The following is a 23,570-nucleotide window of genomic DNA, read 5'->3' on the forward strand; positions in this document are numbered from 1 at the left end:
GAAAGAGGTTCTTTGAGAAGCCTTTTCAGTTTATGAAGAATCTGTTGGAGCCGTCTCGAGGTGGTGTACTGAAGGTACCAAAGGAAGAGTTGGAAGGTCACCTGCGTGTCACGTATGCAGACACAAGGAGGAACGAAGTGGTGGAGGACATCGAAGGATCGGTGAGACCGACAGAGCCAGGTGTTCCATTTGATTTGTCAGAGCCACAGATGTCTGAGATTGAGGCAGTTTTGAGGAAGGCACGGGCGGCATCGGCTCCAGGACCAAGTGGAGTGCCATACAAGGTGTTTAAGAGTTGTGAAGGCATCAGGCAGTATCTATGGAAGGCTCTGAAGGTGGTATGGAGGCAAGGAGTGGTGCCCAGTCAATGGACTAGGGCGGAAGGAGTTTATATTCCAAAGCAGGAGGAGGCTGTGACACTGGAGCAGTTTAGACCAATATCATTGCTCGATGTAGATGGGAAGATATTGAAGAGTGTCTGCGGCACGGCTCTCAGGCTTCATCAGAGGGAATGGTTTTGTGGATGGTTCTGTGCAGAAGGCAGGAATACCAGGATCACCAGGATGCATTTAACACTCGGCAATGGTCTGGCAAGTGTTACAGGAGGCAAAGAGGCAAAGGAAGGATGTGGCGGTGGTATGACTGGATTTGGAGAATGCATATGGGTCAGTGCCGCATGCCTTGATCAGGTATGCCATGGATTTCTTTTGGGTGCCACGGAGATTTAGGGATTTTTTGATGGCATATTATGATCAGTTTTGGATGCGGTTTGCGACAAAGTCCTATGTAACAGAGTGGCAGAAGTTGCAAGTGGGGATCCCGATGGGATGTACCATCTCCCCTATTTTGTTTGTGCTGGTCATGGAGTTGTTGATACATGCGGTGAGTGGACATGGGAAAGAAGTGGAGCTAGCCCCTGGTCAGAGGTTGCCAGCAATGTTTGCTTTCATGGATGACCTGACAGTTGTCCAACAGTCTGCTGATGCAGCAGTAGAGGTACTGGGACGACTGGAAAGGATAATGCGGTGGGCAAGAATGGGATTTAAAGCAAGAAAGTCGAGGAGTGTGGCCATGAGCTGAGGAGTGGTGGACAACATGCACAGGTTTGAGCTGGGAGGGGAGGTGGTTCCATCATTGGTAGAGGCCCCTGTGAAGAGTTTTGGAAGATGGTATACAGTGGAGTTGAATGATGTGGGAAGAGTGGAGGAGGTCAGAAACAAGCTTTTGAGAGGTTTGAAGAGGATTGATGGATGTGGTTTGCCAGGTAAGTTGAAGGTATGGTGTTTGAAGTTTGGATTGATGCCACGAGTATTGTGGCCATTGATGATGTATGTGATATTGCGATTGGGCATGTGGAGAGGATGGAGGTTGTGGTGAGCGGGTTTGTGAGGAGGTGGTTGGGAGTGCCACGCTGTTTGGCGAACATTGCCTTTTATGGTCAGGGTGGGAAACTCCAGTTTCCCTTGACATCATTAACCGAGGAGTTTAAGGTGGTGAGGGTGCGGGAGTTCATGATGTTGCGGGATTCAAGTGATGCAGTGGTAAAGAATGCTCTCCCAGAGAAGAAGGGAAGTTGGAAGTGGAATGCAAGAGCAGAGGTGGACGAGATGGAGGAGCGGTTGCAACAGGAGGAGGTCATGGGGATGGTACAGCATGGGAAGCATGGCTTGGGGTGGATGAAGCATGAGCGATGGGGAAAGTCATGTGTGAAAGAGAGGAGGAAGATGGTTGAGGGGGAGGTGAGAAGAAAGGAAGAGGAGGGGAGATATGTGAAAGCAGTCGGTCAGGCACAGCAAGGTGCTTAGACTAAGTGGGAAGGTGTGCGGGTGAGGATATTGAAGTGGCAAGAGATTTGGAGGATGGAGCCAATATTGTTGAATTTCCTGTTGCGGGCAACGTATGATGTGCTTCCGTCACCAGTAAACTTGAGATTGTGGGGGTTGTTGCAGGAGGAGAGATGTTATTTGTGTGGAGGTGTGGAAACGGTGCAGCATGCACTGAGTGCATGTTCAGTCGCATTGGCAACAGGACAATACAGGTGGCGACATGATCAGGTGCTGGTGGTGGTGGTGCAGATGGTGCAACAAGAGGTGCTGAGGTCGAGAGAAAGAAGAGTGGAGAAGGAGACTGATGGGGGAGAGGTGTGGTTTGTCAAAGAGGGCCAAGTGGTAAGAGGTGGAAAGGCGGAGGAGGTGGAAAGCAAGAGGGCTGTCAGATGCTTGTGATTGGCAGGTGGTGGCAGACCTAAAGCCACAATTGGTATTCCCAGAGGAGATCTGTGTGACAAGGTTGCAGCCTGACATTGTCATTTGGTCAAGTGCAACAAGACAGGTCATCTTAGGGGAATTGTCGGTACCTTGGGAAGAGAATATGGAGGAGGTGCACAAGAGGAAGAGAGGAAAGTACAGTGAGCTGGAGGCAGAGTGCCGGGAGAAGGGTTGGCGAGTTTCATGTCAGCCATTTGAGGTGGGGTGCAGAGGGTATATTGGCAATTCCTTTTCTGCATTTCTTGCTCGGCTTGGAGTGTGTGGGACAGAAAGAAGGAGGATGTGTGACAAGGTGGCCCAGGTTGCCTTGAAAGGCTCATTTTGGATATGGAGGAAGTTTATGGAGGCACGTCGAACGGTGTAGGTTGGTTGTGTGTTTTTTTGTTGTTTTTTTTGTTTGTTACTATTATTATTTCTTATTTTGTGTATATGAGTGAGTGGGTGAGGGTGTGTGTTTTTTGCATGAATTAATTTTTGCATGAGTGTGCGTTTTTGTATGTTGAGTGGTGTATGTTGTAAGGGTAGGTGGTTGGTTGGTTGGTGTTGTGTGTGTGTGTGTGTATGGTTGTGTATGTGTGTGTATGAATGATCTGGTGTGTTTTGTTGGTGAGTGGTGAAGGGTATAAAGGTGGGTGTTTGAGTGTTCCACCATGTTTGTTTGGTGCTGTGGATTCTGGATGCGGAGGTGTTGTTGTTGTTGTAGTCTGCGTTCGCACTGGCTGGGGGTGGGGGTATGTACGCATCCAGGTGTAGTTGCTGCATGTGGATGTGTATGCGCCCCTCGTGGCCCACCTTAGCTGACCGTATCGAGGTTGAAGGGCCGAAACGGGATGATGCTGAGGACCTCGACTGAGGACCCGGTCAGTGCGGCACACTTGTGACCAGGTGTGTTTTGAACTTATATATATATATATATTGTTCCGCAACTCTGGTTAACACCAGAATCGCGGATAGCCTAAACGGTCTTATTCGGAGGCACAACCCAAACACGAATTCGGCTATATGTCGCGCGGGAGGAAGAAGGAAACTGGAGGCTGCGGCAAAAGCTTACCTTCAGTGCACCGAAGTAGCTCCGGTCCTGTTAGGGGATTAACTCAAGCGGGCACTGGTTTAACAGGGGATGCAAAATAATACAAGGGTTTATTAAAGGAAAAAGGCAAGGACAGGAAAAAGCACGCACCGGCAACAAATATCCTAATCGGGACGTCGCCACACGACAGATTTCAGAAACGAGACGAGGGGATATAAATTAATAAAAAGAACACATTAGTCGTGTAATTGGGAAAGGTAATGAAGTGTGCAGTCTTATCTGTCTGTAGTCTTGCGTGTAACACGGCCCCGCTCGGCCGCCATCAGGCCTCGCTCCACGCTCCGATCGTTTGCACACAAGGTAGGCCCCGTTCCAAGCTCCGATCCTCAACTCGAGCATGAACACAGAACGACGAAGAACGGCAAAGGGGGGAAGAGACCGTGAGCCCACTGCACGCCAAGTGCCGCTTCGAGCCAAGTTCAAGCCAACGAAGCAACTCTCACAATTCTCTCCCTGTCTGAACCCACTGCTCGCCAACTCCTCCGCTTGCCAACTTACTCACTCCACTGCGTCTCAAGACTCTCTGCCAGAAGCAACTCCCTCACAACTCTCTGCCTGTGCGAACTGCTCTGAACCAACTGCCGCGCAACTGCCAGGGCCGGGAACCTGCACTCAACTGCCAAGTCTCTCTCCGTCCTTTCAACTCTACTCACTCACTTTTCGACAGTCCTACCGCCCCTCGTATCACTCCACGGCAGTGACGTCAGCCTTGGCGCGCCACCCAATCAGTGGCCTCCACCGAATCACAGGCCTGTGGTGTGGTCATAGCACGTGGCACTCGAGGTGGATAGGCCTGTCGGAGGTGTAAATGACGGCGGCCATGCCGCGGTGTCCTGGCCTGGTTTCCTTTTACCGGTTCTCTTTCACGGTCATGTCAGGGAAGGGCATTACTTCGTGTTGCGCTAAGGACCTGTCGGAATGTCTATGTGGTTGCGGTGCCAAAAGGGACAAAGGTTTGGCTAACCAGGTGAGGACACACAGGGGTTTATTCTTAATCCCTAACTCTACTTAACACACGAACCTCCTGGTAGGTTCACAAGTATACATATTAACCTGACAAACGCCTACACATACTAACTTAAAGGTACATAGTGGGTTCTAGCTATCGCGACATCTCGAAGCATGTTGCCTATTCAGATCTAGCTGCTCTACATATTGCTCTACCCCGCCAGACATAACAATATATATATATATATATATTTGTGCAGCGTCTGTCCTGTCCTGTGTTGTGTTGTCTTGTGTTGTCACTGAACTACTTTCGCAAACTTTTGTGAAATCGTACCAAACTTCTGGTATGCACATATCTCTCCCGTCGGTATGTCGTAAGGGTATTTTTCTTAAAAAGAAAATGCAATTTATTTTTTTTGGAATTTTTTTGGGGAATTTTTTTTTTTCAACTTCAATTGTTTATAAAATGTAATATCACGTATATTACAAATACATTTGTGCAAAATAATTGTTTGAATTATGATTGGTTTAATTTAAACCATGACAAAACGGCAACTCGGGTACAGTCATTTATCTATATATCGACACATCTGGGCAGTGTCTGTGTTGTCACTTAACGACTCCCTCAAACTTTTGTTTCCGTGGTTGTGAAGTGTTTTTAATAACGTTGTGGTGGTTTTGAATCACGTGGTGGTGAGGTATTTTGAATTATGTGGTGGTGAGGTGTTTTTAAATGACGTGGTGGTGAGGTGTTTTAATATCACATGGTGGTGAGGTGTTTTTAAATCACATGGTGGTGAGGTGTTTTGAATTACGTGGCGGTGAGGTATTTATAATTACGTGGTGGTGAGGTGTTTTTAATTAGTTGGTGATGAGGTGTTTTGAATTATGTGGTGGTGAGGTGTTTTAAATTACTTGGTGGTGAGGTGTTTTTAAATGATGTGGTGGTGAGGTGTCTTTAATTTAGTGGCTGTGAGGTGTTTTTATTACGTGTTTTATGGCTGTGAGGTGTTTTTATTACGTGTTTTATGGCTGTGAGGTGTTTTTATTACGTGTTTTATGGCTGTGAGGTGTTTTTAATTTCGTGGTGGTGAGGTGTTTTTATTACGTGTTTTATGGCTGTGAGGTGTTTTTAATTTCGTGGTGGTGAGGTGTTTTTATTACGTGTTTTATGGCTGTGAGGTGTTTTTATTATGTGTTTTATGGCTGTGAGGTGTTTTTATTTTCGTGGTGGTGAGGTGTTTTTATTACGTGTTTTATGGCTGTGAGGTGTTTTTATTATGTGTTTTATGGCTGTGAGGTGTTTTTATGACGTGTTTTATGGCTGTGAGGTGTTTTTAATTTCGTTGTGGTGAGGTGTTTTTATTACGCGTTTTATGGCTGTGAGGTGTTTTTAATTTCGTTGTGGTGAGGTGTTTTTATTACGTGCTTGATGGCTGTGAGGTGTTTTCAATTTCGTGGTGGTGAGGTGTTTTTAATTTCGTGGTGGTGAGGTGTTTTTATTACGTGTTATATGGTGGTGAGGTGTTTTGAATTACTTGGTGGTGAGTTATTTTGAATTACGTGGTGGTGAGGTGTTTTGAATTACGTGGTGGTGCGGTGTTTTGAATTACGTGGTGGTGAGGTGTTTTGAATTACGTGGTGGTGCGGTGTTTTGAATTACTTGGTGGTGAGGTGTTTTGAATTACGTGGTGGTGAGGTGTAATCGTCCCAAACTTCCAGTCTGCACCTTCCCCTCCCCTATGTATGTGCTGAGGCGTTCTTTCTTGAAAAAAAAACATTCAACCTAAATCTTCAACCTAAATTGCCGATAAAAATGTAATATCACAAACACAACAAAACCATTTGTGCAAAGTAATTGTTTGTATTATGATTGGTGAAAATCATGACAACACAGCAACTCAGGTACAGTCATTAGCCTTAGCTAAAATAAGCCCGTTCCTCAGTATATATATATATATATATATATATATATATATATATATATATACTCAGAGGCAAAAGTTATTGTGACATGGAATTTTTTCATTGGTAATCTTGTGAATGAATTTTTGGATTTGAACCAGAGAAAGAGTGTGTTAAAATGGTCGAAGAAACGCAACCAAGCAGTTGTTGTTCGAATTGCATGAAATTTGCAAGAAGCATGACATATTCGAGAAAAATGGCCAGCAATGTTCACTTTAAAAGGCCAGACAACCAGACGCTTATCATTTCCACTCAATGCAGTCTTAAGAAGTGCAGAAGTCAGAAAAACACCTCTATTCATCGTTTTGGAATAAGTTCGACATGCCACACCTCGGGGAAAATGACAGATGGAGAGCTATAGGTATGCTTCAGTCTGGTACCTCGCAGCGTGATGTTGCTCGTCGATTCAACGTCCATAGAAACACCATTTGGCACAGCTTCACCAAGCTGACGGTAGGACACGTGTCTACAGGTGCACAGGTGAACGTTACATCAGGCCATGTGTTCTGGAAGGGGATCGTTTTGGAGGTGGGGGCGTTATGATCTGGGGTGGGATAACAGCTGCAGCAAGAACGCCAATGATTCTGATTGAGGGGAACTTGAATGCTGTGAGGTACCGAGACGAGATTTTGCAAATGGCCGCTTTACCGTTTTTGCAACAGAACGGCCCTAGAGTGACGTTTCAACACGATAATGCCAGACCACACGTTGCTCGAGTTGTACAGCAGTATCTTAATCAGAACAATGTTAATGTGTTACCCTGGCCTGCAAGATCCCCTGATTTGTCACCCATTGAACACGTCTGGGATGAAATGGAGTGACGTTTATGACGTCATCCGAATCCTCCAAAAACGCTGCAGGAACTCCACCAAATCCTTCCTCGGATATGGAATGATCTTCCCAAGGACTTTCATCGACGTTTAGTGGCCTCAATGAGGCGAAGGTGCCAGGCCTGCATCAATGCACAAGGTGGACACACTCGCTACTGACTGTGTGAACTTGCTTGTGAACCCCCTCTTGTGTTGTGGCTCATTTGCATATGCCAGGTGCACTGTTCTTATGGACTGTTGATCGTTTCCATACCTTGAAACATTTGTCTTTCCATGTAATAACATTTCATTCGCGGCAGTAAAAGTTTAACACTGATTCTGTTTGTTGTTTGTGTGTCACAATAACTTTTGCCTTTGAGTATATATATATATATATATATATATATATATGTATATATATTTATTTATATATATATATATATATATATATATATATATATATATATATATATATATATATATATATATATATATATATATATATACTGTATATATATATATATATATATATATATATATATATATATATATATATACTGTATATATATATATATATATATATAATGTATTTATATATATATATATGTATATATATATATATATATATATATATATATATATATATATATATATATAATACCGTAAGGACTCGACTTTGTTATCCCTTTTACGCCGCACCCAGTGACCCGATGCCCACGGCACTAATGCATTTTCCATCTACGAACCGCGCTCTTTGTTTATCACGTACAGCCATACTCGAAAAATCTGAATTCGCCGACTTTGGAACCCAAAAGCATCCGATTATCGGCCGATACGACGCCATCTTACGACACCATCGTATTGGCGTCTGCTGGGTGAAGGCGATGCGAGCCATCCGCTGATTGGACAGTCGAGTGGTGTGATGGGTGGTGTGAACCAAATGGTCTTTTTATTCCCTTGAACATTTTAAATTAGGATATATAAGGAAACGTCTTTATCGTCATTTTAATAAAGTTAAATGGAGTGACGTTGCGATACTCGGGGTGCGTTGCATAAATCCTCGTAACTCAGAGAGGTGTAGCAGGTGGCGAGACGTAAGGAAGCTTAAAGATAACGCGCTGAAAACAGACGAACGATATGTCAATCTCTTTCTACACCGAACGGAAATAAAAGTATGAGAGCGGGAAGGCACGGCCTGAGCACTTCGAGCAGAGAGGACTGATTGGACTTAACTTAAAGAGAAAAAATTGGAGCCTAACGGAAGAAGAAGATCCCATGAGCGCTCCCCTATGCCATCCATAATGGTACACTCTATCCATACACCACATCCTCCCTTCCGTGGATGTTCCACGGGTTTCGGCTAGTATATATATATATATATTGTGACGGTTTTCCGCCGCCCTTCTTACCCTTACCAAGGGGGGATTAAGCCCCTTGTTCTTTCTGGGCCTGGCGTAACCAAGAGACTTGAAACACCTCTTCTGGGTAAACGCAAGGTAGGGTTTCGGGACCAAGTCTCGCTCGTACCTAAATACCTGCGCCACCACGGAAGCGGGGAACCAAGCCTCGCATGAGCCACGTGTAATTTGAGTACACCGAGCAGATTGCGTACCACGTGGTCCGTACAGTCACCGTTAATATTGGACCCCGATTAGAGCGGTTCTATTCGTACCACGCTTAGTCAATGAGGGAAAACACGAGGCGGTCGAATAAAGAGGCATAACACAATTTAATTATTATTTACACGGATGTACAATTTGGTAGAAAGCAGACACAGAGCAGAACTTAAGCAGTCTTATTCTTAATTCCCTGAGGCAGGCCCGTTCACACTCACACAGGGAAATTGCAGGCAGAATGGTGTCCACGCGCTGCCTTGGTCATCCAGGAACAGCGGCCCGGCATGCTCTCCACAGTCCCAGCACGTCCCGCGAAGAAGGCAAACAGGCAGTGGAAAGGAATCCTCGTAGCGCGTCCCTCGAACAAAAGGCAGATGATGAGGCAGGAAGGCGGGAAGGAATGTACGCGTCTCTCGGCATGGCTGGCGGTTCCACAGCGCGTTTAGTAACCAGCGCGCTATCACTCATGTAGCCCAATGCAATATAGGCTCGGCCTTAAGCTCAACCGAGCGTCACTTCAATACGAGCGCGTATCTTGGTTCATGCGCGTCTTTCTCCGATCTCGTAACTCTATACTCTGCCGCGCTCTTCAATGCCAACTGCTCCATGCTCTCCAAATGCCAACAACTCGAGAGTTCTTCTGCTCACTGCCCTTGGGGCTTTGCGCGACGGGTTATATTTGCCACGCCCTGAGCCTTCTCGAATGTTCCAACCACGCCCTGTAACGCACTGCTGTAGCCACACCCTCTGAGCCCTGATTGGCGGCTCGCGCTTACCGTCAGCTTCTTCGCCGCCCTCATTCGGTCCTGACCCGACCTGCTAGGCCGGCCTCGTGTTAATTCGCGCCAAAAAGCCAAAGGCAGCACAAAGAGGCGTAAGAGGCATAAGGCAATGGAGGCGGCATAAGGCAATGGAAGTATGAAAAGGACCTAACTCTCATTATTCTACTCAATGCAAAACTAACACAGGAAAAGGACTATTCTCACACATACTATGAAATAACTGAACGATCGCGAGGCTACGTGTTGTTTGTGTGACTAACTATGAGGGGGAAATTTAACCTTTATTGTACGAAACTCAAAACCGCAACAATATATACATATATATATATATATATATATATATATATATATATATATATATATATTGTGCCGGTTTTTCGCCGCCCTTCTTACCCTTATCAAGGGGGGATTAAGCCCCTTGTTCTTTCTGGGCCTGGCGTAACCGAGAGACTTGAAACACCTCTTCCGGGTAAACGCAAGGTAGGGTTTCGGGACCAAGTCTCGCTCGTACCTAAATAACTGCGCCACCACGGAAGCCAATATATATATATATATACAGACTTGGCATTTAATATGGAATATTTTTTTGTGGGGGTGAACTTACTTTTCAAGATGACTTAGAACCAAAAGTTCATTGGAATTATGTTGAAGTTATTCTAGATTTTGTTGACGTGACCTTTAAAAGAAACAAAAACCACATTTGACATTTCGAAGCAAATAAATTGATCCTTGAAAGTGATGTAAACTGATATCGAAATCAATTCATGGACAGTACTGTGTTAAACTTCTGTACGTCTTCCAGAAGTATCTCTTTATTTTGCACATTAGCCAAAAATTTTTTTTAACAAAAACAAAAGTTAAATTACGACTGGGATTACGGACAGTAAAATGACAGTTCAGTACTTCGTGTAACCCACACGAGCATTCAGGAGAGCACGTACACGTTGAGGCATGCTGTTCACGAGACTTGCCAAGGTTTGGACAGGAATCGCTGGCCATGCAGTGACAATAGCCTGCTGTAATTCACGCACAGAGGTGGGCTGCTGGACCAAGTTGTCGATTTGACGCATTTATTCTGCCCACAAGTTCTCTATCGGATTCATATCCGGGGACATGGCAGGCCACTCCATATGCTCTACACCACGGTCAGCAAGAAAGTGTTGGATCATGCGAGCACGATGAGGCCGTGCATTGTCATCTTGGAAGACAAAGTTTCCTCGAAAGGCTGCACGAGCAAATGGAAGCAATGTTTCTTCCAGAATGGCCCTGTATTTGAACTGGTTCAGGTTTCCATTCAGAACAACCAGGTCAGTTTTGCCACCTGCATGAAAAGCAGCCCAAACGGTCACCCCACCACCTCCAGCTTGGACTCTTGGCACTATACAATCTTCATTGTAGGCTTCATGCACTTGTCTGCACACTCGGACGCGGCCATCTTGACGATAGACCAGAAATCTAGACTCGTCACTGAAGATCATGTGATTCCAGTGTCCTGGCTGCCATTGACGGTGCTCTCTGGCCCACTGCAATCGGCGCTGGCGGTGTTGTCTGGTCAGGCGTGGCTTTCTCAGGGGACGCTTGACCTGATAGCCTGCTTGAAGCAGTCATTGGTTGACTAGCCTTCTGGATACAGGCACATTTGTCAGTTGCTGCCACTCAGCCCTAAGCCGATTAGCTGACTTGGTACGGCCATTGCGGACTAACCGGTGCAGCTGGCGATCATCCCTCCCTGTGGTTCTGCGGGGACGTCCTGGCCTCGGTATTGGAGTAGGGACACCCCTCTGAGCATTTCGTTTCAGGATCTTTGACACCTCAACTTGAGTGATGCCATACTGCCGAACAATAGTACGCTGTTTCATGCCGGAATTTCGTAAAGCCACCACTCCATGACAAACAGCATTGTCGAGTTGACGGACCATCTCCAGAGGAAGCGGAAATAACTTTTGTAGCCGTGCAGCAGTTGTTTTCCACTAATACAGAACGCAACAACCCTTATATACCCGATTGTGAAGCCAATCGTCAAATGTGCCTGGCCATACATTTTGTCACGCCACCTGTGATATAATCCTGTTATTGACTTCTTGCTGTGACAGACAATCAGTGACATGGTTCTTTTAACAAAGAAATCACCGAAGCATAAAATAAACTCACCAGATTGATATACTGAGTTCAGAAAGTAAACCCAAGTCAAGAAAAAAATAATATTCCATATTAAATGCCAAGTCTGAATATATATATATATATATATATATATATATATATATATATATATATATATATATATATATATATATATATATATATATATATATATATATATATATACTAGCTTGGTTTGGCTCGCTGCGCTCGCCTCACCACACGTCTTTACTGAGGAGCTGGCTTATTTTAGCTGAGGATAATGACTGTACCTGAGTTGTTGTGTTGTCATGATTTACACCAATCATAATACAAACAATTATTTTGCACAAATTTATTTGTAGTGTTTGTGATATTACATTTTTATAAGCAAATTAGGTTGAAGATTTAAGTTGAAAAACAAAATCAATTCAAAAAAGAACCCCTCAGCACATACATCGGGGCAGGTGCAGACTGGAAGTTTGGGACGATTACACCTCACCACCACATAATTTAAAACACCTCACCACCACATAATTTAAAACACCTCACCACCACATAATTTAAAACACCTCACCACCACATAATTTAAAACACCTCACCACCACATAATTTAAAACACCTCACCACCACATAATTTAAAACACCTCACCACCACGTAATTCAAAACACATCACCACCACGTAATTCAAAACACCTCACCCCCACGTATTTCAAAACACCTCACCACACATAATTTAAAACACCTCACCACCAAGTAATTCAAAACACCTCACCACCAAGTAATTTCAAATACCTCACAGCCATAAAACACGTAATAAAAACAAATCAACAACCACAAAATTGAAAACACCTCACAGCCATGAAATTGAAAACACCTCACAGCCACGAAATTTAAAACACCTCACCACCACAAAATTTAAAACACATCACAGCCATAAAACACGTAATAAAAACACCTCACAACCACGAAATTAAAAACACCTCACAGCCATAAAACACGTAATAAAAATACCTCACCACCACAAAATCAAAAACACCTCACAGCCACGAAATTGAAAACACCTCACCACCACGAAATTGAAAACACCTCACAGCCATAAAACACGGAATAAAAACACCTCACCACCACGAAATTGAAAACACCTCACAGCCACGAAATTTAAAACACCTCACAGCCATAAAACACGGAATAAAAACACCACACCACCACTAAATTAAAAACACCTCACACCATGAAATTGAAAATGCCTCACAGCCACGAAACACGAAATTAAAAACACCTCACAGCCACGAAATAAAAAACACGTCACATCCACGAAACACGAAATTAAAAACACCTCACCACCACGTCATTTTAAAACACCTCACAGCCACGAAATTGAAAACACCTCACCACCCCGAAATTGAAAACACCTCACAGCCATAAAACACGTAATAAAAACACCTCACCACCACGAAATTGAAAACACCTCACAGCCACGAAATTTAAAACACCTCACAGCCATAAAACACGTAACAAAAACACCTCACCACCACGAAATTAAAAACACCTCACAGCAACGAAATTAAAAACACCTCACCACCACGAAATTAAAAACACCTCACCACCACCAATTGAAAACGCCTCACAGCCATGAAACACGAAATTTTAAAAACCTCTCAGCCACGAAATTAAAAACACCTCACGGCCATGAAATTAAAAACACCTCACCACCACGTCATTTAAAAACACCTCACCACCACCTCATTTAAAAACACCTCACCACCACGAAATTGAAAACACCCCACAGCCACGAAATTAAAAACACCTCACCACCACAAAATTAAAAACATCTCACCACCACGAAATTGAAAACACCTCACAGCCACGGAGTTAAAAACACCTCACCACCGCAAAATTAAAAACACCTCACCACCACAAAATTGAAAACACCTCACAGCCACGAAATTAAAAACACCTCACCACCACGAAATTGAAAACACCTCACAGCCACGAAGTTAAAAACACCTCACCACCGCAAAATTAAAACACCTCACCACCACGAAATTGAAAACACCTCACAGCCACGAAATTGAAAACCCCTCACCACCACGAAATTGAAAACACATCACAGCCATAAAACACAAAATAAAAACACCTCACCACCACGATATTGAAAACACCTCACATCCACAAAATTTATAACACCTCACAGCCATAAAACACGCAATAAAAACACCACACCACCACAAAATATAAAACACCTCACCACCACGAAATTGAAAACCCCTCACAGCCACGAAACACGAAATTAAAAACACCTCACGGCCAATAAATTGAAAACACCTCACCACAACGAAATTGAAAACACCTCACAGCCATAAAACACGTAATAAAAACACCTCACCACCACGAAATTGAAAACACCTCACAGCCACGAAATTTAAAACACCTCACAGCCATAAAACACGTAACAAAAACACCTCACCACCACGAAATTAAAACACCTCACCAGCACGAAATTAGAAACACCTCACAGCCACGAAATTAAAAACACCTCACAGCCACGAAATTAAAAACACGTCACAGGCACGAAACACGAAATTAAAAACACTACAGCCACGAAACACGAAATTAAAAACACCTCACCACCACGTCATTTAAAAACACCTCACAGCCACGAAATTGAAAACACCTCACCACCACGAAATTGAAAACACCTCACAGCCATAAAACACGTAATAAAAACAACTCACAGCCATAAAACACGTAATAAAAACACCTCACCACCACGAAATTAAAAACACCTCACCACCACAAAATTGAAAACGCCTCACAGCCACGAAACACGAAATTTAAAAAAACCTCTCAGCCACGAAATTAAAAACACCTCACGGCCATGAAATTAAAAACACCTCACCACAACGTCATTTAAAAACACCTCACTACCACCTCATTTAAAAACACCTCACCACCACGAAATTGAAAACACCTCACAGCCACGAAATTAAAAACACCTCACCACCACAAAATTAAAAACATCTCACCACCACGAAATAAAAAACACCTCACCACCACGAAATTGAAAACACCTCACAGCCACGAAGTTAAAAACACCTCACCACCGCAAAATTAAAAACACCTCACCACCACAAAATTGAAAACACCTCACAGCCACGAAATTAAAAACACCTCACAGCCACGAAGTTAAAAACACCTCACCACCGCAAAATTAAAAACACCTCACCACCACAAAATTGAAAACACCTCACAGCCACGAAATTAAAACACCTCACCACCACGAAATTGAAAACACCTCACAGCCACGAAATTGAAAACACCTCACCACCACGAAATTGAAAACACCTCACAGCCATAAAACACATAATAAAAACACCTCACCACCACGAAATTGAAAACACCTCACATCCACAAAATTTATAACACCTCACAGCCATAAAACACGCAATAAAAACACCACACCACCACAAAATTAAAAACACCTCACCACCACGAAATTGAAAACCCCTCACAGCCACGAAACACGAAATTAAAAACACCTCACGGCCAAGAAATTGAAAACACCTCACCACAACGAAATTGAAAACACCTCACAGCCATAAAACACGTAATAAAAACACCTCACCACCACGAAATTGAAAACACCTCACATACACAAAATTTAAAACACCGCACAGCCATAAAACACGTAATAAAAACACCACACCACCACGAAATTAAAAACACCTCACCAGCACGAAATTAAAAACACCTCACAGCCACGAAATTAAAAACACCTCACAGCCACGAAATTAAAAACACGTCACAGGCACAAAACACGAAATAAAAAACACTACAGCCACGAAACACGAAATTAAAAACACCTCACCACCACATCATTTAAAAACACCTCACAGCCACGAAATTGAAAACACCTCACAGCCATAAAACACGTAATAAAAACACCTCACAGCCATAAAACACGTAATAAAAACACCTCACCACCACGAAATTAAAAACACCTCACCACCACAAAATTAAAAACACCTCACCACCACAAAATTGAAAACGCCTGACAGCCTCACAAACGGCTACACGGCTGACTCCGCACGTGAAAAAGCTGAATGCCTCAACTCTGTGTTTGCCTCTAAATCTTGTGTCCCAAACCCATCCCTCTCTGTACCCACCGTACCCAGTCGTACCCAGCTGCTCCTGGACTATGTGTCCTTTCCTCCTGACAAGGTGGAAAAGTTTCTGTCAACCCTCGACTCTGATTCTGCAAATGGACCTGACGGCATCAGCCCACGGGTCCTAAAATCATGTTCTTCCGCTCTTTCACTCCCTCTCTCTGTTCTCTTCACCCTCTCTTTTGCTCAAGGGCATCTGCCATCTGCTTGTAAATCAGCCAACATCACCGCTTTGCACAAAAAAGGTGCAAAAACAGATCCTAGCAACTACAGACCAATTAGCCTTCTCCCAATTATCAGCAAAGTCATGGAATCCATCATTGCTTCAGATATGAAATCTTTCCTCTTCTCCAATGGCTTGATCTCTGACCATCAATTTGGTTTCAGACCTGGTCACTCTACTCTGGACATGCTGCTTCTGCTTTCTCAACAATGGATGGAGGTCCTCAATGCCAAACAGGAAATTAGAGCTGTCTCCCTCGACATATCACGTGCCTTCGATATGATCTGGCACCCCGCTCTGCTCACCAAACTCTCCTCCTTTGGTATCCATGGAAATCTCCACGCATGGCTGGCGGACTTCCTCTCTCGTCGTAGTCAACGTGTGGCCCTGAATGGGTTTCTCTCATCTCCTCTTCCTGTTCAGGCTGGAGTTCCCCAAGGCAGTGTTCTGGGCCCTGTGCTTTTTCTGGTCTTCATCAATGATCTCTCTGACTCTCTTGAAAATCCTCTCTATCTCTTTGCTGATGACTCTACTCTCTGTCGCTCCATTCCTAATCCCTCACTAGACAACCCATGACCCGTTGGGTCAATGTTATTATGTATAATTAAGGGGTTACCATGGTTACAGTGGGGGTCAAAGGTCAACCTATGGCGAAGATATATAATTTTCTCACACTTTCTAATAGAGAGGCAAAATGCCATATAAAACTAAATTTACTGGTTCTAATTGCTTTTATTTATCAATCCTCACATAGAAGAGCAGTTTTTAGTAATGAGCAGTGAGGAGAAGACCCCTCAGCCAATGATGCCACCCCTCAGCCAATGATGTGACCCCTCAGCCAATGATGCTACCCCTCAGCCAATGATGTGACCCCTCAGCCAATGATGCTACACCTCAGCCAATGATGCCACCCCGCAGCCAATGATGTGACCCCTCAGCGAATGATGCCACCCCGCAGCCAATGATGTGACCCCTCAGCCAATGATGTGACCCCTCAGCCAATGATGCCACCCCTCAGCCAATGATGTGACCCCTCAGCCAATGATGCTACCCCTCAGCCAATGATGTGACCCCTCAGCCAATGATGCTACACCTCAGCCAATGATGCCACCCCACAGCCAATGATGTGACCCCTCAGCCAATGATGCCACCCCGCAGCCAATGATGTGACCCCTCAGCCAATGATGCCACCCCACAGCCAATGATGTGACCCCTCAGCCAATGATGCTACACCTCAGCCAATGATGCCGTCCCTCAGCCAATGATGTCGCCCCTCAGCCAATGATGTCGCCCCTCAGACAATGATGCCGCCCCTCAGCCAATGATGCTACCCCTCAGCCAATGATGCTACCACTCAGCCAATGATGTGACCCCTCAGCCAATGATGCTACACCTCAGCCAATGATGTGACCCCTCAGCCAATGATGCTACCCCTCAGCCAATGATGCTACCCCTCAGCCAATGATGCTACCCCTCAGCCAATGATGCTACCCCTCAGCCAATGATGTGACCCCTCAGCCAATGATGCTCCACCTCAGCCAATGATGCCGCCCCTCAGCCAATGATGTCGCCCCTCAGCCAATGATGTCGCTCCTCAGCCAATGATGTCGCCCCTCAGCCAATGATGTCGCCCCTCAGCCAATGATGTCGCCCCTCAGCCAATGATGTCGCCCCTCAGCCAATGATGCCGCCCCTCAGCCAATGATGTCGCCCCTCAACCAATGATGCCGCCCCTCAGCCAATGATGTCGCCCCTCAGCCAATGATGTCACCCCTCAGCCAATGATGTCGCCCCTCAGCCAATGATGCCGCCCCTCAGCCAATGATGCCGCCCCTCAGCCAATGATGTCGCCGCTCAGCCAATGATGTCGCCCCTCAGCCAATGATGTCGCCCCTCAGCCAATGATGCCGCCCCTCAGCCAATGATGTCGCCCCTCAGCCAATGATGCCGCCCCTCAGCCAATGATGTCGCCCCTCAGCCAATGATGTCGCCCCTCAGCCAATGATGTCACCCCTCAGCCAATGATGTCTCCCCTCAGCCAATGATGTCGCCCCTCAGCCAATGATGTCGCCCCTCAGCCAATGATGCCGCCCCTCAGCCAATGATGTCGCCCCTCAGCCAATGATGCCGCCCCTCAGCTAATGATGCCACCCCTCAGCCAATGATGCTACCCCTCAGCCAATGATGTGACCCCTCAGCCAATGATGCTACACCTCAGCCAATGATGCTACCCCTCAGCCAAAGATGCAACCCCTCAGCCAATGATGCTACCCCTCAGCCAATGATGCCACCCCTCAGCCAATGATGCTACCCCTCAGCCAATGATGTGACCCCTCAGCCAATGATGCTACACCTCAGCCAATGATGCTACCCCTCAGCCAATGATGCTACCCCTCAGCCAATGATGCTACCCCTCAGCCAATGATGCTACCCCTCAGCCAATGATGCTACCCCTCAGCCAATGATGCTACCCCTCAGCCAATGATGCTACACCTCAGCCAATGATGCTACACCTCAGCCAATGATGCTACCCCTCAGCCAATGATGCTACCCCTCAGCCAATGATGCTACCCCTCAGCCAATGATGCTACCCCTCAGCCAATGATGCTACCCCTCAGCCAATGATGCTACGCCTCAGCCAATGATGCTACCCCTCAGCCAATGATGATGATGATGCTACCCCTAGACGACCCATGACCCGTTGGGTCAATGTCAGTTTGAATAGATATGAGAATAGAACTAAAGCGAACGCTGGACATCATCAGGGAGATTATTTGGGCCAGCAAGCCATAAGGCTCACCTCTCCAGCGTTCTAAATCACTTACCTGTGACACGTGATTTCGGCCCTTATCTCCGATCACGTTGACGGAAATCACCACAGCATATCGTCAAGATCCCTCCAAAAGGCTCGTCTTTGTCACATACATCACGCAACGTGCGATCCACAGCCTCGAAACTCTCTCTCCTGATCATAGGACACTCATCCCACACGATGAGTTTTGTACTTCGAAAGAGGTCTGCGATAGTGGAATTTTTATCGATGTTGCATACGCCATCTTCCCTCGGTGTCAGAGGGATTTGGAACCTTGAGTGCGCTGTTCTTCCACCAGGCATGAGGGTAGCAGCTATGCCAGATGAGGCCACCGCAAGGGCAACTTCTCCACTCGGTCTCACTTTAGAGAGAATCAGGTTAATAAGAAACGTCTTCCCTGTGCCTCCAGGCGCGTCAATGAAAATCATTGATGACTGATTCGTGCGGATGTTGCTATTCGCGTCCATAGACGTGAGGTGTGATTCGTTGTCCGCGTCCATAGCGCCGTCGGAGGGTTGATACGACATTCTTCCTGCAAATAGTATTGTGTTTGTGCTATCGTTTTGCCGATCATCAAATGACAAATAAATTACATTGTGAAAATTAAAGATTTCAAATAAACCTATTTAAAGTGTATGCGCATATAAATAATAAAAAAAATCGAAGAAATATCTCTCGGTAATTTCCTGAAACATATTTTACTTCCGGGTAATAATGTTGAATGAAATAACGAAGATATATACTGTATGCCTGTTATTTTAGGCGGTGTATTTTCGTATATCAACGTGGCGCGATTTTTAAAATATATCTCTGCAATTTCCCGTGTGTGCGTGAATGTTCTCAATTATTTATTTTACCGAGTCTAAAACCATCGATAAAAATGAAATCAGATGGCGACTTACATTGAAGATAAAGGCGTGAAACAGACTCAATGGCCTTGAAGATACAAGCCTTTCAGAATTCATTTCGTTCTATAAACGGAAACTTTCATCGGATTTTCTTCCCGTTTTTTTTCAACCGAGTCTAAAACTATGTTAGCGACTGTGAAAAATGAAATGATATATCGAATTTGATTTGAAATAAAACTGAGAGAGAGAGCAAGACACCACGGGCCTACAAGACAGGCCTCAAAGCTATGCGAGTTAATAAAATGGTGGATATTACTACTCTCTCAAAGGGGTAAGCCACGCCCCCGGACCGATCGAATGTTACATACAAACACGCAAGATTTCAATTTTATAATTATATAGATTCCTCCTCAGTCTCTGCAGTCTGCAGCCGGCAGTCTGCTCGGCAGTCTGCAGCCTCCTCAGTCTCTGCAGACCTGGACAAAATCACAGACTGGGCAAACAAGTGGAACATGTCTTTCAATCCTGACAAATCTCACACTCTTACGATGTCTCTCTGAAAAGACCGACTGGACAACCCTCCCATCTACTTTCTGAATAATCCTCTCCAAGAAGTTCTGTACACTCAAGCTTTTGGGTCTCACTATCTGCCATGATCTTTCCTGGGAAAACCACATTTCAAATCTGGCCTCCAAAGCCAGTCACCGACTGGGCATCCTCCGTCGTGTGAAGTCCTTCCTTGGCACACCTGAGCTCCTCACCACATACAAGGCTTTCATCCGCAGCTCAATGGAATACTGCTCTCCTCTCTGGGCTGGTGCTCCTGCCTCACACCTAGCTCGTCTTCACGCTGTTGAAACCAAATCGTTCAGAATCATTGGAATCTCCCGCGATGAAGCTAACTCCAAGGGTCTCTCACTCACTCACCGCAGGCAGGTTGGTGGTCTTTCCGTCTTCTACCGACTCCTCTCTGGACTTGCCCCCCCCCCCCCCCAGCTCTCTCTGGGCTCTGTCCCGCAAATATTCCTACAGGTCGCACAACATCTGCCTGCAACCCTCTTATGGTTAAACTGCCAAAATCAAGACTCTCTGCTCACCTTCACTCCTTCATTGCTCTTTTCTCCCACCTCTGGAACAAACTCCCTCACTCTCTTCAATCCCACTCCTCCCTCCAGGTCTTTAAAACGGCTGTTCACCACCATCTCTTATCTTCCCCAATCCAAAACCTTGATCTTTTCTACCCCCGCTAATTTCACCCCAAATCCACTTTTTTGAGGTGACTTTTGTCTTCTTTCCTGGAAGTCCTTGGTGTCCTTGCGTTTTATACCTATCCTGCCTCCCCCCAGGCCCTCTCCCTCCCACACATCTCCCGATGTCCCTGCTCTCAAATGTTGTGTTTGTGTGCTTCCTCCCCTTCTCTCCCCATCTTGTCGACCGCTCCCCTTTTTATATACTTTATTTGCTTGTTGGTTTGATTTGTTGTTTGATAAATGTTAGTTCTTTCACGAGCCTCGACTCTGTATACAAAAAAAAAAAAAAAAATCACGTTGGTGTCCTCTCATTGGCCGAGCGCCTTTTGCCCTTCGTGTCATGCCATCCATCGGTGGCCAATCAGTCTGCCGCTTCCTTCCACAAATCAGTGGACAGCTTCTTACCCCATGGTGTGATATTCCCATCAACCCTTTTTGACCAATCACATGCGAAGTGGACGTGGCCTCAGCCTGACTTGCACAATGTGTGTTGCTCTGCCAGCTGGTGATTTGGCTGGCTGCGGCCCCATTGGCAGTTCCCCGATCTGGCTTCCTACCTGTTCTTCCTGTAAGTCTTATTGTGGTGGAGGGGAATTAATTAATGTGTGTGCTAATGCATCTATCCAATGTTTATGAGTGCATTGCCATAAGGGACACCGGAATGTTCACAGGTTTCACATGCGGGAATTAGCCTAATCCCTTCAACTATTTAACACACGATCATCCTGGTATGATCACAGGTACACACTTAATCCGACAAACCGGGCGAACAGGACTTATTGCATCGAGATTGTTCTAACTCGACAGACGAAGCATGATACCTATGCAGATCTACCTGGATCTATATATGCCTACCCAACCGACATAACAATATATATATATATATATATATATATATATATATATATATATATATATATATATATATTGTTGCGGATCTCAGCGCCGGCCTTTTCCCTTTACCAAGGGGGGATTAGTCCCCTTGTCTTTGACTAGCCGACGGGACCCGGGACCTATGACGTCCCTCCCGGACAGCGCGAAGTAGGGTCGTAGGACTAATCACTAATACCTAAGTACTCGCTGTAGTGAAATCGTATCCGTACTGAACCCGGGGTGATGCTCGCTGCTCGTTTGACACCGCTAGGGGCGTGACTATAAGACCCGCTGCTGCGGACGGTGCTCCGAGACTTCTCCTGTGACACGTTACATCTGGTAGACTCGCTAACGGTACGCCAGCATAGAATATCCAGCTTGCTTGCATTGAATGTTACTAGGGCATGCCCGTACTATATATATATCTAAAATTATATCCCCCCCCTCTATTTACATGAAATGGTTTGGTCCATTCGCAAAGCCAAAGCGAACGGCTTGCGAGTACGGTGACAATCCCCCCCCTCTATTTACATGAAAAGGTTTGGTCCATTCGCAAAGCCAAAGCGAACGGCTTGCGAGTACGGTGACAATCCCCCCCCCTCTATTTACATGAAATGGTTTGGTCCATTCGCAAAGCCAAAGCGAACGGCTTGCGGAGTTTGGTAAATAAATCGCCATAGCTCGGTAACTACTTGTCCGATTAATATGAAACCTTGAAAAGGCACATCCTCGGGTCCCCAGCAATATACCTGGCAAGTTTCAAGTATATCGGACCCGTGGTTGTCGAGAAACAGCGGTCACAGACACACAGACACACACACATACACACACACATACACACACACATACACACACACATACACACAGAGATTACTGGAATTATAGATAGATGAATGGTCCCATGTGATGTCACATCGTATACTTATTGTATTTCCTGCATTACAGGATGATGTTATGATCTAAATGGAATTAAACCACCCGTTGGACTAAAGTTGTGTGGACCTGATTGGTTTTCCACAACACTCGCGCTGCCCAGAAACGAGGAAATAAGCCCGGTCCGAATCACAGGTGTTGGTGGATATGCCGAGCGGTAGCGAACCCGTGACCCGAGCCGTTAGCAATGACTAAACCCGATCAAAGCGGTTCTTAATCGTGCCACACTTACTCAATGGAGGAAATCACGGAAACGGTCGAATTTGGAAGAAAGGAAGAACAGAATTTATTTACACAATGTACAATGATCAGCAGAAGAAAACACAGTGCAACCTTAAACAGTCTTATACTTATCCCAAGACAAACGGGCCCATTCACACTCAGACACACTCACACGGGGTTTGCAGTTGACCAGGTCCGCACGTCCAGGGATGGCGTCCAGGCAGCTCGCTCTCCGGTCCCCAACTCGCATCGCGAAGCAGACGAAACAGATGGCAGGAGCTCTCCGCGTTTCGTTTTCATGCACGCGATTATTACAGGGCGAACTGTAGGGCTGGCTTTGGCGGTTACACTTGCGGCTGTGGCCGCGTACGTAATAAGCGAATAGTTCAATATGCGCTCACAATGCGCTTCTCAATCAATGCCTCGACAAATCCTTCCGATACTGTCGGGTGCATGCCCATCCTCCGAATACTCCTCACACGAGTGCTCCGAATCAGTTCTCTCCGACAGTCCTTCGTAAGTCCTCCTTGCAAGTCCTGTCGCACGAGTCCTGTTTAAGGGCTTTGTGCACTCGCTTATATAGCCTTGCCCAGCGAACCTTCCAGCACTTGCTAGATGCGCCCTTACCACGCCCTATCACGCTA

The 23,570-nt window shown here is 45.5% G+C and overlaps 1 protein-coding gene across 1 annotated transcript in view; it reads left to right on the forward strand.

The window, feature by feature from the left end:
• Window positions 1–23,570, forward strand: part of CEP55 (centrosomal protein 55) — an 82,347-nt gene that overhangs the window by 35,397 nt on the left and 23,380 nt on the right. The window lies entirely within an intron of this gene.

The sequence above is a fragment of the Myxine glutinosa genome, chromosome 3, assembly GCF_964187855.1.
Source record: "Myxine glutinosa chromosome 3, kmMyxGlut1.1, whole genome shotgun sequence".
Taxonomy (NCBI): Eukaryota; Metazoa; Chordata; class Myxini; order Myxiniformes; family Myxinidae; genus Myxine; species Myxine glutinosa.